The 15352-nt window shown below is 44.2% G+C and overlaps 1 long non-coding RNA gene and 2 other non-coding genes across 5 annotated transcripts; 1 reads left to right on the top strand and 2 right to left on the bottom strand.

Moving 5' to 3' along the window:
* Nucleotides 1–4624: 4624 nt before the first annotated feature.
* On the top strand, nucleotides 4625–10237 carry LOC117545790. 3 transcript variants are annotated; one of them, XR_004568883.1, is made up of 4 exons: nucleotides 4625–4799; nucleotides 4948–5084; nucleotides 9032–9099; nucleotides 9263–10237. It is a non-coding gene; the product is annotated as an uncharacterized LOC117545790 (long non-coding RNA). The 3 variants fall into 3 exon arrangements; XR_004568882.1 differs by having other exon boundaries at nucleotides 9032–10237; XR_004568885.1 differs by lacking the exons at nucleotides 9032–9099; nucleotides 9263–10237 and adding an exon at nucleotides 8635–9012.
* A 3280-nt stretch (nucleotides 10238–13517) lies between these two features.
* On the bottom strand, nucleotides 13518–13591 carry trnan-guu. Its single transcript has one exon. It is a non-coding gene; the product is annotated as a tRNA-Asn (tRNA).
* Nucleotides 13592–15226: 1635 nt separating this feature from the next.
* trnan-guu lies at nucleotides 15227–15300 on the bottom strand. The gene has a single exon. It is a non-coding gene; the product is annotated as a tRNA-Asn (tRNA).
* Nucleotides 15301–15352: the final 52 nt, after the last annotated feature.

The following is a 15352-nucleotide window of genomic DNA, read 5'->3' on the forward strand; positions in this document are numbered from 1 at the left end:
TGGGGGGATCAATATCAATTTCCTTATGACAGTACTCTGTATCATTCTGCGGTGATGCAGACAACAACAATACTTATTAAGCAGACACCGGGTCAAATAATGACATGTATGTCTGGTCTGGTCTTTGCAACATTTCTAATGCAGCTAAACTTTCTTCTATGACTATTCCCTTCGTTTCGTATCCAACCCATCAGAACCTGATTGGTGATTGTGTCTATTTATTCCATAGTCATAGCAACATCTCATGAGCACAATAAGCATATCATGTCATAATAAGAATCAACCTTGTAATGTTATATACAAATAGACTCCACACAAGCTTAAACATCTCCAAATGTCATCACATAAATACACACAATACATGTTACTAATCCTTACACTTGCAGTCATTGCTTTCTGACGACTTGACCCTTTTACTCTTCAGTTCACTTTCTCCTACTTTCCTGTCTAACTTAAAGCGTCAAAATAAAAGTCCTATAACAACAATGAACAATGTGAAACCTTCATTAAACATTACACTTATGACCTAAGGGGGCCGAACAGGCTGTGTCCAGTATCCGCAGTCCCAAACTTTCTGCACGGGTCAGTGTTTGGCTGTATGGAGCAGGAGCAGGAAAAGCAGAGAGAGGCTGGCATTCAGGGCCTGTGGAGCAGCAACCAGGACAGGAACCTGTGAGCTCACTGGAGAACATATCATGGAGCCCAAAGGTGGAGCAGGGAAGAGCCGCAGCTCCATCTGAGAGCTCAGATGTGGTGCCGGGAAACTCTGCATCACCACCTGAGGGCCAGAGGGTGGAGCAGGGAAGAGCTGCATCACCACCTGAGGGCCAGAGGGTGGAGCAGGGAAGATCTGCATCACCACCTGAGGGTGGAGCAGGGAAGATCTGCATCACCACCTGAGGACCTGAGGGTGGAGCAGGGAAGAGCTGCATCACCACCTGAGGACCTGAGGGTGGAGCAGGGAAGAGCTGCATCACCACCTGAGGGCCAGAGGGTGGAGCAGGGAAGAGCTGCATAACCACCTGAGGACCTGAGGGTGGAGCAGGGAAGAGCTGCATCACTCACCACCTGAGGACCTGAGGGTGGAGCAGGGAAGAGCTGCATCACCACCTGAGGGCCAGAGGGTGGAGCAGGGAAGAGCTGCATCACCACCTGAGGACCTGAGGGTGGAGCAGGGAAGAGCTGCATCACCACCTGAGGACCTGAGGGTGGAGCAGGGAAGAGCTGCATCACCACCTGAGGGCCTGAGGGTGGAGCAGGGAAGAGCTGCATCACCACCTGAGGGCCAGAGGGTGGAGCAGGGAAGAGCTGCATCACCACCTGAGGACCTGAGGGTGGAGCAGGGAAGAGCTGCATCACCACCTGAGGACCTGAGGGTGGAGCAGGGAAGAGCTGCATCACCACCTGAGGGCCAGAGGGTGGAGCAGGGAAGAGCTGCATCACCACCTGAGGACCTGAGGGTGGAGCAGGGAAGAGCTGCATCACCACCTGAGGACCTGAGGGTGGAGCAGGGAAGAGCTGCCGCTGTCCCTTTGCTGTGGCCAGCCTAATGCTCTGTGATCTGAAATGTGACAACAGACTATTTCATCAATCACATTTATAATAAAAATGATATATGTAATGTTATCAGTGCGATCAACTATTGTGTATAGGAGAGTATAACAAACATGGAAATCAAATACACAGTCACATTATATATTACCTTTTTGGTTGAGTCCATTTTTAAGATGGAACCAAATGTGGAGGTGATGCTGGCCTTGATATGGTCCATGTGAGAGAGGATATCCCTGCCGTACATGGACTGCTTTGGATGTGGATGGGCTCTGGGGGCTCCTGGCAAACCACAGGGGGGAGGCCGGGCCGAGCCACAAAGTCAGCTCACTCCCCATAATAGTGTTCAACCGGCCATGGTTCTCCCTGAGCTGCTTCACCAGTTGTGCTGGGCTGTTGCCAATCATTTGTTCCAGAAGCATCCCAATGACACAGATGTCACAAGCATACCTGAAATGCACATTTTATTTTATTTGTTTGTATATCAAAAACACAGAAAGTGTGGGATAAACCCTGTACACCAGATGTAACCCGAGGTTAATTTACATAGGTTGTCCCTGCTACTTTAAATAGTTTAAACAGGGCTGTGAGCAGGAGGGGACACAATAAGACATTGATTATGTTGTGACTGTTTATCATACCTGCTATGTAAACTATTTAAGTTATTAAGAATACATTTGAAATGTATGCATGGGGCATTTCTCAATCTGAAATGATCATAATAATGTTTTAGTCTGTAGTAAGTCACTCAGTGTAACTCATTTGATTGATAATATTTGCACCAGTATCTTGTCCATGTCAATATATATACTTGTGTTGCTAAACTTTATCTTCTGATTGAGGTCATGCTGCTTCCATTGCCTTGGAGCTGGTTTATTTCCCCCCCTACTAGGCCTACACGTATACTGTATGACTAATGTACCACTGCTCACTGAAGTGTAGTAACTACTTACAACAGGCTCATTCATACAAGAGTTGTTTAACAACTTAAATTAATGTTCACAATCAGACGTATTTACGCATGGCTGTTGACATTGATTAATATCACAGTTAACGTTAATTTAACCTAGGAACGTTAGCTTTAGCAATGCTGGCCTGGCTTGCTAACTGTATGCAGACTGAAGTTGATACGGTAATGTAACATTGGACGCCAAAACGACGGTTGTAAAAATAGGTTTTATGACTGTAAACAGGAAAATAGAAACAGATGCGCCTCGCGACCATGGATGAGAACATCAAAGAAGGTCCACTGTCAATCAAAATCGTGAGGGGGCGGGTTCGGAGACAACCAGTGCCGTGGGTGGCTCTGTCCAGAGCCCAAGGTTGCGTTCCGATAATCCAAAAATCAGCTCCTAAATTCTAACCCTATCTCCTATTCCTTGACCTCTGAGTGAAACGTCACGGGGTTAAGGGATAGTGGATAGGAGAATTCAAAAGGATTTAGGAGAATAGACTGCAGTACTTTAGAGAAAGTGAAACTTATGCTCGTCACCCTCTCCCTCCGGTCCACATTAATACAAATGATCCCAATACGTATGATTGTATGAACTATGAAAAGATCTTAAAATCAATACAAATGTATTTATTATAAACGTTAGTCCTTAACATCTATCACTGTGTATATCACCATTCAAACATCTTTTAAAAGTTGAACAAACACCACACAGCTCAGTAAACATGATATGAATTAACTGCTAGCACTAGTAGAAATGAGGTGGCGTTTGTGATAAATATTTCATTTAATATTTCATTGAATTTTGGGATATACTAACATTTCATTATGTGACATGTTGACTGTACTTAGTTTTTTTTGTACTGTTCTGTGTTAACTCATCTGTACTGTACAACTAGCCTAGCGCTACTTTTTAATGCTTGATGGCATGCTAGGATAGATTCCTTTGTATTGTAATATACACACTAGTTTAATGATTGTTCTTCAAAGGTATTATTCAGTCTTAAAAAATAATAGCCTACTGAATAGACTACTCTACAGCAGTGAATGAAGGATGAGCCTAAAACATGGTCATGCATCCAAAATGTTTATTTTTAACAAAATAAACACTTAAAAAAAAAAAAAAAGCCCTTTTTTTTTATTCAGCCTCATATGTCAGCCATAGCTGTTGCTGCTGCTGCTGGCGGAGGGTGCTGCTGCTGGAGGAGGGTGCTGCTGCTGGAGGGTGCTGCTGCTGAAGGAGGCTGGTGCTGGCAACGGCTGCAGGTGATGACTGCTGAAAGAAGAGGAGGCTGGAGGCTGCTGACGGTGGACCGGGAATGGAGATGCCAAGTACATCGATGGCAACGAGTAAGGTGTTTGGCAGTGGCCTAGATGTTATGACCTTCGGTGCAGAGGTCTGTTGGGTCTTCTTTGCCTTCTTACTCTGACTCTTGCTGCCAAGATACCCTTTATGTTTATCCTTCCTCTAAGCCCTGATGCACTTTGATGCAATCCTTAACCTCAGCCTGATGTATGTTGAGAGGATTTTTTTCTTCAGGTCATGGCATGAGGGAAGGTTGCTGTCCAGCAACATGGCTTCTTGTTCCAGCTGTGACACTGCATTTGAGGACTCCATGACGGCCAGTCCACACAGCGGCATGCGTTGACGCTTGGCGGTGGGCGTGTCTGAAGCTTGGGGATTTTTTGCGAGCAACGCGACCAACAACCAATCACATGAATCTCCCGCCCCCGACATACAAAGCAATAGCAATGTTAAAACGAAGTAAACTGGATATAAAATCCCCAAACAGGCGAAAACCTACCAGTTTCATCCACTGTCTCTGCCACCTCCCTCCATGCCTCGCTCCTCCGGTTTGTATCCCGGTAGATGAACAGAGACTGATCATACAGCACCGGGTGATTCACTACCGCTATAATGAATTTTCCCTCCATTTTTTGGAATATGAGGAAATGACCTGCGTAGTCTCTCCCAGCATACACGCGGTTTGATTGGCTAGCGCTTGTACTGGCAGATTTGCATAAACGGGATTTCCTTGGCTGACGCCTCCGTCGAGGCGTCAAAAGTTGAACATTGCTCAACTTTTGAAGCCAGCAACGCCAGCAATGCTCCACGTCGCTTCCCAAAATGCAGTTCGGCTAAAAGTGACGTCACCCCATTCAAAGTGAATGGGCAGAAGCGTTGGAAGCTTCAACGCACGCCGCTGTGTGGACGGGCCGTGAGGGAATTGCTCGTCCTCACACGGAACAGCTGCTCCACGTTCTGAACAAGGGTGAAAACCTCATCAGATGGACGGTAATCTGGCTCTAATTTGGTCTGTGTTGAAGATTTTTTTAAACTTTAGATTAATCAAATTGTGTTTTTTTTTAAATGCCGAATTAATCCTTTTCCGGTTTACCAGAGCCCTCTCTGCTCTCTCTCTTAGTAATCTCTCCCTTCTCAGTTGCCTCATTAGATCCTCCACGTGAGCCCGGTCACAACTGGCCCTTGGCAGTCTGGTCCCTGGAGCACCTGACCCTGGCAAACTGGCCTCTTCATAGCTGACCCCTGACTGACTGGCTCCTGGCACACTGATCTCTGGTAAGGTGGCCTCTTGATTGTCGGCCCCTGACATACTGGCCCCTGGCAGTCTGCTGACATCTGTCTCACTCTCTCTGTCTGTTATGTACCTTTCATTCCCTTGGAACTCCACCTCAATATCTCCCTGAATCTCTGTAACAATAACAAGGCAATCTTGCTGTTATATGTGTATGCTGCCTTTACATTATTACATTACATTGCATTTAGCTGACGCTTTTATCCAAAGCGACTTACAATAAGTACATTCGACCAGGAAGACACAACCTTGAAGAAAACAGAATCATATAAGGTTTCATAGAGCCAAACATTTCAAGTGCTACTCAACTGGCTATAGATAAGCCAGTCCTTTATTAGTATATAAGTGCTCTGTTAGCAGTTATTTGTTAGTAATTCTATCGATCGAGGTGGAGTCGAAAGAGATGAGTTTTCAGTCTGCGCCGGAAGATGTGCAGGCTATCTGCTGTCCTGATGTCAATGGGGAGCTCATTCCACCATTTTGGAGCCAGGATAGCAAACCCACGTGTTTTTGCTGATGGGAACTTGGGTCCCCCTCGCAGCGAGGGTGCAGTAAGCTGTTTGGCTGATGCAGAGCGGAGTGCACGCGCTGGGGTGTACAGTTTAACCATGTCCTGGATGTAGGAAGGGCCAGATCCATTCGCAGCATGGTATGCAAGTACCAGTGTCTTGAAGTGGATTCTAGCAGTTACCGGAAGCCGGTGAAGGGAGCGGAGGAGCGGAGTGGTTTGGGAACATTTAGGAAGGTTGAAGAGCAGACGAGCCGCTGCATTCTGGATGAGCTGCAGAGGTCGGATGGCACATGCAGGTAGACCAGCCAGGAGGGAGTTGCAGTAGTCTAGGCCTGAGATGACGAGAGCCTGGACCAGAACCTGCGTCGCTTTCTGTGTCAGCTGGGGACGTATCTTCCTGATGTTGTAAAGCGTGTATCTGCAGCAACGGGTTGTAGCAGCTATGTTTGCAGTGAAGGACAGGTTGTTATCTAGGATCACACCCAGATTCCTTGCAGTCTGAGTCGGGGAAACAACAGAGGTGCCGATGTTGATTGTCAGGTCAAGAGTGGGACAATCTTTTCCCGGAAGGAAAAGCAGTTCAGTCTTGTCAAGGTTGAGCTTGAGGTGGTGAGCAGACATCCACTGAGACATGTCAGCTAGACAAGCAGAGATGCGGGCGACGACCTGGGTCTCTGAGCGGGGAAAGGACAGAATTAATTGGGTGTCGTCAGCGTAGCAGTGGTATGAAAAACCATGCGACCAGCGAGTTTGGGTACAGGGAGAAGAGGAGGGGACCGAGAACATAGCCCTGAGGGACCCCTGTAGTTAATTGACAAGGGTCGGACTCGGACCCTCTCCAAGTTACCCTGTAGGTACGGTCTTTGAGGTATGAGGTGAGGAGGGAAAGTGCTGAGCCTGACACTCCAAGTTCTTGGAGAGTGTGAAGGAGGATCTGATGGTTCACCGTGTCGAATGCAGCAGACAGGTCCAACAGGATGATGACAGAGGAGAGGGATACTGCTTTGGCAGTGTGCAGTTCCTCAGTGACAGCAATGAGAGCAGTTTCTGTGGAGTGACCTGCCTTGAAACCAGACTGGTGCGGATCCAGAAGGTTGTTCTGATGGAGATAACAGGAGAGTTGTTTAAAGACAGCGCGTTCAAGTGTTTTAGACAGGAACGGGAGTAGAGAGACAGGCCTGTAGTTTATAACATCAGACGGGTTGAGAGTGGGTTTCTTTAGGAGAGGGTTTACTCTTGCCTCCTTGAGACTGTTTGGAAAGTGACCAGAAGTTAGAGAAGTGTTGATGAAACGGGAGAGAAACAGTAGAATATCAGGAGCGATAGTCTGAAGGAGGTTTGAAGGGATAGGGTCCAGAGGACAGGTGGTAGGGCGGGCAGAGGTAATGAGGGTAAGAACCTCACTTGGAGAGAGAGGGGAAAAGGAGGTTAGTGTGTTGGTGGAAGGAGGGTCTGGTGACCCAGCGGTGAGTAAAGGTGAGTCAGAAAAAGAAGAGCGAATATCTTCAACCTTTTTTTCAAAGTGGTTAACAAAGTCGCTTGACAGAAGTGAGGAGGGGGGAGGGGCTTTGGGAGGGTCCAAGAGGGTGGAGAAGATGGAAAATAGTTTTTTAGGATTGGAATAGGAAGATTGGATCTTATCTTGAAAGAAAGTGCTTTTTGCCTGAGAGATCGAAGCAGAGAAAGAGGAGAGGAGAGCCTGATAGGTTAGGAGGTCGTCACAGTGTTTGGATTTCCACCGTTTCCGCTCTGCTGCCCTAAGGACGGTTCTATTAGCACGCAGTGCGTCATTTAGCCAGGGAGCAGGAGGGGACTGCCGAGATGTGAGAGGACAGAGAGAGTCCAGAGAGGATGAGAGAGTAGAGAGGAGAGTTTCTGCAGCAGAGTTTGGAGGCAGGAGTTGGAACGAGTCAGAGGAAGGGAGGGCTGAGAGCACCGACGAGGCAAAGGTAGAGGGGGAGAGGGGGAGAGGGAACGAAGGTTACGGCGGACAGGTGCAGGATGAGAAGAGATTAGTTTTTTATGTTTGGAAAGGGGTAGAGAGAATGAAATGAAGAAGTGATCGGATGTGTGGAGCGGGTTTACAGAGAGGTTAGAAGTAGCGCAGTTCCTTGAGAATATGAGATCAAGGACATTGCCAGCTTTATGAGTCGGTGGGGACGGAGACAGTGAGAAAGCAAAGGCGGTTAACAGAGATGTTAGTTCGTCTATCTTCCCCGTCTGGTGGTTGAAGTCTCCGAGAAGTACAGCGGGAGGGCCAGTTTCAGGGATGTGTGAGAGGAGATGATCTAATTCCTCCAAGAAGTCCCCCAAGGCGCCTGGTGGACGGTAGAGAACAACAATGGTTCATTGTATAGGATGGGTTACTGTGACGGCATGGAATTCAAAGGTGGAAGGAGTGAAGTTAGGTAGCTTGAAGAGGGAAAAGCGCCATTAGGGAGAGAGCAGGAGACCAGTGCCACCTCCTCTGCCAGTGGGTCTGGGTGTATGGGAGAAGGAATATGCTGTGGAGAGAGCTGCTGGGGTGGATGTGTTGGATGGAGTAATCCAGGTCTCAGTGAGAGCAAGGAAATTTCAGGGTCTGCAGGGAGGCGTAGCCAGAGATGAAGTCAGCCTTAGGAACAGCTGACAGGTAGTTCCACAGGCCACCTGAAACTAGATGTTGGATCTCAGTGGAGCATGTGGGATAGACGAGAGCAGGCCGGTTATAGCGATTACGAGATACACAGGGCCAGTGATAATTGCGAGAAGACACATGAACATTACATGTGCTGTGCACCTATTGTCATTTAAGGGTACACTACACTCCTATAGTGACATTCATCTAAGTTCGTCTATTGGCAATGTTAAAGTATGAAGAAATCTGTAGATGATCTACATGTGGTATATGAGTCTTCAGAGAATCCCTGAACCCTGGTAGTTTTGAAGCTGTATAATCTGAAGGACGTCTATCCTTGAATTATATAACATGGGAAACATTGTTAGCTTCATATATCATACCAATGTTTGATGTGCCATAATAGGTGTGGTCATCATTCCTGACATTAACAGCTGGAGGCATACTCCTTGATGTGGATTTCCTCCTTTTCGGCTTAGGCCGATGTATAAATACTGTTGGAACAGCGTCTGGCCTCAACCTCAAATTTCCTCCTGATTTGTTGCCAATATATTGGTCGTCTTCAAAGTGTACCTGTAGGTAGGTAGGTTTTATCAGTTTCCACTGCACACTTCAAATGTCATTGAAGAGTCATAATTCTCTACACTTGGAAATATGATGCCCTTTATAATGTTAACAAGTCATGTCACCTCTGTGAACATTACTTACATGACAGAGTTTTCTGCTGTTGTTGTCCTCTGTCAGACACAGGTTTTGTCTGTTGACCATTGCCATCCATCTCTTCCTTCGCTCTACGTCCTTAGGGAAGCCATACATCTGGAACCCCTTCTCGGATCGATTAGAGCATCCAAATGCTGCACATCCAACCATGGTATGACAACTGATCTATTAAAATGCAATATAAACGAAAGTGCCATAATATTTGTTGTGCAAACATTTTAACATGAATATTGCTATGTCCTCTGTTCAGTCTGCTCCCAACTGTATTCTCTCCCCTTATTCACCACTGTTCCTATTCTTGCTCTGCTTTTTAGGGCCCAGGAAACAGATGAAGAGGATGTCCCTTTCACAAAGGAACCTTTTTGTTTTTTTCCAAATGGTTAGGCTCCTGAATGCCCTAGAGTTCTGTATTGCTTTTTTGTAAATAGTATTGCTTTTTTGTAAATAGTTGCTTACCCTAACTTTTTTTGTAAATAATATTGCTTTTTTATAAATAGTTGCTTTTTTGTAAATGGTTGTTTGTAAATAACTATTGTTGTTCGTACAATTATGCTTCTGTTTTTCACTTGTTGGTGTCCATTGTTCAGCCACTGTATTGGTAAGCAACCATTTGTTTTTGCCAAAATGTGTTATTCACACTCCTGACTCCAGTTTGATGTGCTGCATTCTCCTCTGAGTGGTCCTGGTTTCAGGCAGAGGTCATGGCTTGGAAGGTTTTATATCCTGTAGTGCCTCAACAGAACCTAATATGAATTGCTTTATTGTCTCGTCGCTGGATCACCTCCCCCTGGCAAAGTGGCCTCGTCATTGACAAACCTGTTTTTGTTGCTCTGTTGAACCATGGTTCAACAGGAGCTTCTGTAAATAGTTTGAATATTTATCATAGTAATCATTTTCAGTCTCCCACTCTGTCTTAATTTAATTTATCGTTTCTTTGCCCCACCATATGTTTTGTTGTCCAAAGGCACTCATTTGGTCTGTGTTGAAGATTGTTTTACACTTTAGATTAATCAAGATTGTGTTTTTTGGCTGAATTAATATTTTTCTGTTGAACCCTAACCCTCTTTGTTCTCCTTCTCATTCATTTTACTTTGTTTTGTTCTAACACACATCATTTTTTCCATATACTGTTCTTAATACTTGTTCACACATTTGTTCGTCCCTTTTACTTTGTTCTTCCTGTTGTTCTTGTTCAAACACATATATCAATTGTTCATCCACTGTTGTGGTAAAATGATATTCATAGTCTTAACATGATCATGCTACCCATGCTAACATGAACACAAGCGTTTCCCTCCAAAAATGTAAAACGTATCTAAGTAATAGGCTACCAAGCTTTCCGTTGTCACCCTGCCTCTCCAAATGCAAAACTGTCAATAAAAAGTATGCAATAATGCAATTACAGCTGAAAAAGTACTTGGGTGTGTGTCTTTTTTTATATATATTTTTACCATTCAATAACGCAATCGCTGCTGTCTGTCTGTCCCATAGAACAACATGACAGCACAGCGCAACTATACTACAGACGTGACTGCCCTGGCAGTGACAGCAACATAGCCTGCTTGTGCTACCACACTTTCCCCTCAAAATATCGTTAAATAACGAAACTTGTAAATAGTACCAATCCATACAAAGTGTAACCACATCATGTAAATATGAAAGCAATCTTTAAAAAATAACAGCGTTGGTTTAATCTATGACTATTTTGACCATGTTTGTGCTGTATTTGCCATAGAGAAGCATTGACACGGAAGTGCGTTTGGAACTATCCCGGTGTTGTGCCGTAGATTGAAGCCTTGCCGTAGATCAGATGTTGGTGCTGCCGGATTTGGAAGCCCCTCTTTAGTTTTGTACCTGCTAGGCCCAGAGTAAAATGCTTTTGTGAGCACAAACTAGAGGGGAACAGCCAGCACCAGTATGATTTTTGGTGAAGTTGTGACTATCCTGGAGAAAGATATAGGGGGGGTTCCAAATCCGGCAGGAGAAATACCTGCTCTGAACATGTTATGTAGAGAACAGTGCAGATCTTCCCTATTGACACCAGGATTAACCTAGTCTAAAATAAGGAACATTAATAGTGTGATAGAAAATGAAATGTAATGTAATAGAGGCACAGATATAAGATCAATAATACACTTTATTTTAGGGCACCTTTCAAAGCATTCAATGTCACTTTAAAATACAATTTTAAAAAAATATGAGTGGCATTACAATACAAACATGTGTTGAGTAGGAATATATAAAAATGATATTCAAAGGAGCAATTCAAGTGAGTGAAGCCGGTTTGAACACATTATCTTTTAGGCTTGATTGAAAATAACACAGTGTCTGACATGATCATATAATTGCTTACTATTCGTGGTTATCAGACACTTAAACAACAGAGAAGGTTTTAAGAAATAGGACTATACTGACAAATCACATATTATCCTGTCATTGTCTGTTCTGTAGGAAGGAGGAATATAACACAGTGGGACTATACACTCAAAAACGTAAATTTATTCCAATACGAATATTGTGACAGATCTGAAAAACGTGGCCTTAAAACGAGCCTCCTCGCAATTGTATGCACATTATTTATTCAGCCGTTTGCTGTTTAATCTGATATAATTCAAGAGAGAGAAAAGCTTTGAAAACGGCAAACGCTCAATACAGGCGATGACGTCACCTTTGCGCGTCCCCGCGAACAGGGCTTCAATCCACGGCAAGGCTTCAACCTACGGCATAACACCGGCATACATAAACCACGTGACCGGCTGGCGGCGACATCAAAGAGTGTCGTTACTCTTATCTCTCTAGGGCTGCTTCTCAGGTCGACTATTTTCATTTCCTCGCTCCTCGGTCCTCGGTCTCACCGGAAGTTGATTTGCCTGCGCCATCTTGAGTACCGTCCCATGGCTCTTATTTCTGCCGGAGGACCGAGGATCGAGGAGCGAGGAGCGATCATGGAGGAGCGATAACCGAGGAACCACCAGACCATCCTCCGATGGAATCCTCAGATACTCGCCCCGCCCCCTTACTGTGTATCGCTCACTGATTGGACGAGGCAGTGCATGCACTGATCTGATGCTTCTTGACATGAGAGCAGAGTGAAGAAAATACATGAACCTCACGGGAGTCACTCCTCAGTTTATACCGTGTTTTGTTTCAATTCATGTATCATTTAGTTACAAATATGTGATATATCTGAACAACACAGTGGGCAAAAATCATTTAATTCATTTTTTGGAAAAATGTTCATGATCGCTTTTTTCGTTTTACATTTTCATTTATTGTCATTTCCATTCAGTCAGTCATTAAGTGCTATTTAAATGTTAATGTGCTGCATATCCAAACAAACAAACAAAGTGTGCAATCCAATGACTGTTAATCTAACTGGGTTTTGATAGATAACATATCTCTTTTTCTTCTCTCAATTATTTTATTTCTATTGTGCACTCTAATCAATATTAATCAAACTATTGTTCGTTTATAAATTTTAAGAATGGCGTTTATCTTTTTTGAGAATGAGATCTTATTTGATTTAATGTATTTGGGTCTACAACAGATGATACAAATGTTTGTGTTAGTAAATGTGTACTAACAGAGGCGGGGGGGTGTGTGGAAACAACGTGGACAGAGCTGCTGTCAGACGATCAGCTGTGCAGCGTCATCACAAACGGACGTCGCTTCACGTGACGCTCCGGAGGAAAGGACGTCCCATTGCTCTTAAAACTCATTTCCCTGCTTCTCGTGGTTTCCTTGCGTCCCTCCATGCTTCCCTGGTGGGAGGGACTAGACGCAGGGAAACGACGCAAGTGAGGGAAGCAAGGATTTCATTTAATCGACCTGAGAAGCAGCCTAGGGCTCTGGCTCTGTCCATTGTGATGCCATGACTTGATTGGCTCCGTCCATTGTGAACTCGCGGCGTGATTGGTTTAGGTCCAATCTTCACAATGGACAGCGAGTATCATGATTGGATGATAGATTGGAGATTGGGCAGCAGATCCTGCGTCAACACGGTGCTACGCTAAGGTAAAGAAACGGCAGATATGCAGTGCATTGTGCATAACAATATAATAACAACTTATATACAGTCTATGATAACAATAGCAGCAGAGCTAATAGCTAGCTTTAGCCTAGCACAACCTTTTTTAAGATCTTGCTTAACATGCTTTTTTGCATGTTAAGCAAGATCTTTGCAATACAAAATGTTAGTACTTCATAATGTCGTTTGGTGGACACATTGTGGGCATCACAAAGAGTGGCAGCATGTTGCAGGTTCTGTGAATGCTGCATAAACCAGTTTAAGGAAATAACAACAAAGTGTTGGGTGATATCAGCCGTACAATATAACAAAATCGCCATGTTTGCCGGCTTAAGCTTGAAGAGCGGGTTTTTGGTGTAAATAAGTCTGCATTGAGGGAGAAAAAACTGCAAATAAGGTATACAAAATTAATATAATACAAATCTATAAGGAATGACAGCAACTATCTGCATGAACAGATGAAGCATATTTAATTTCACAATCTCAACTGCCCGATGGATCGTTAACACTTCACTCTTTAGCTAGTAGAGTTAAAAATATACCGTCACTGGGTGGACTTGAACCACCAACCTTTCGGTTAACAGCCGAACGCGCTAACCAATTGCGCCACAGAGACTACAATGTCTGGCATAAGTCTAAGAAACGTTATGTAGTTGCAGCTACGGTGTTGCAGGAAGCGAGTTTGTGAGTGTGTGTGTGTGTGTGTGGGGGGGGGCACTAAATCAGCACTCAAATGAAATATGATACCTGAATGGAGTCGCAAACATACTTGGGCTGCTGTAAGTGACATACTGGGGCTGCTGTAAGTGACATACTGGGCTGCTGTAAGTGACATACTGGGGCTGCTGTAAGTGTACCTGGGTGGCCCAACAAGGTAAGCCTTTAAGTGGGATTCGGGAAACACTGAGCTCTACACAGTATACTTTCACTGAAACAAGGGTCCACTTCAGGGGCGGACTGGGGGGAAAAAGTGACAGACAGGCCCACTTAATGCGCGGCATGTATCGGCCGGCCGGCGACGAAAGCATGTTACTTAACAAAAAACCCTATGCATTTTATGTTATTTTGGACCATTATTCATATAGTAATCACATTACCTGAGCCCTTGAGTTGCCTATAGAGCAAAATAGTTACAGCATATATTTATTGATTTTAATGTTAACAGATCATTGATGCAATAACATTTTGACCCAATTTGCCTGACTTGACGCATGGAATAAAACATGGGCGTAGGAAGCATCCTCAATGTGGGTGAGACAATTTGACAGTGGGTGTGGGCAGGTGGTGGACCTCACCTGCCCAATGGCCAGTCCGCCCCTGGCCGGTAGGATTTAGGTAAGCAAAAATAAATAAAAAAGGGAGTGGCCGGAACACTTACAAATGTGGGTCGGTAGGATTTAGGCAAAGAAATTAAATGTATTTTTTTAATTAATTTTTTTAGCCATCCGGCCCACGCACAGCAACGGCCCACCGGGAAAACTCCCGGTATTCCCAATGGCCAGTCCGCCCCTGGTCCACTTCACTACAGTTACAAAAGATGGGCCCATCTAAAGTGTTATAATCAATCAGCATCACTGCAAACCAGACTTCAGAATTCAGTTGCATGATAGCTTCAGTGTATTTGTTGACAATGAAAATGTGAAGTCTCAGGCTCCTCCAACAAGGCAACATATAATATTCTTAAGACATAAAAACAAGTACAAATAGAAATAAATTAGAAATTGGATTGATCAAATTATTAATTCCACCAAAATAGGATTAGGCCTTTTTAAATTGGTATGTCTGTACAGGTCAATTAGAAAATTAGTTACACAATGGCTAACAAAAGACATTTCAGAGAGTAACATCTTAGTATTTGTTGGGACAGTGGAGACAAGGTCATAATATCGTTTGGTGGACACATTGTGGGCATCACAAAGAGTGGCAGCATGTTGCAGGTGCTGTGAATGCTGCATAAACCAGTTTAAGGAAATAACAACAAAGTGTTGGGTGATATCAGCCGTACAATATAACAAAATCGCCATGTTTGCCGGCTTAAGCTTGAAGAGCTGGTTTTTGGTGTAAATAAGTCTGCATTGAGGGAGAAAAAACTGCAAACAAGGTATACAAAATTAAGCTAAAGTTAAATATATTATAAATCTATAAGGAATGACAGCAACTATCTGCATGAACAGATGAAGCATATTTAATTTCACAATCTCAACTGCCTGATGGACCGTTAACACTTTAGCTAGTAGAGTTAAAAATATATCGTCACTGGGTGGACTTGAACCACCAACCTTTCGGTTAACAGCCGAACGCGCTAACCAATTGCGCCACAGAGACTTGCATATCATTGCCTTTCTTAGAGAACATTGTTCCAGGTCAGTAAAAGCCT

The sequence above is a fragment of the Gymnodraco acuticeps genome, unplaced genomic scaffold (assembly GCF_902827175.1).
Source record: "Gymnodraco acuticeps unplaced genomic scaffold, fGymAcu1.1, whole genome shotgun sequence".
NCBI lineage: Eukaryota > Metazoa > Chordata > Actinopteri > Perciformes > Bathydraconidae > Gymnodraco > Gymnodraco acuticeps.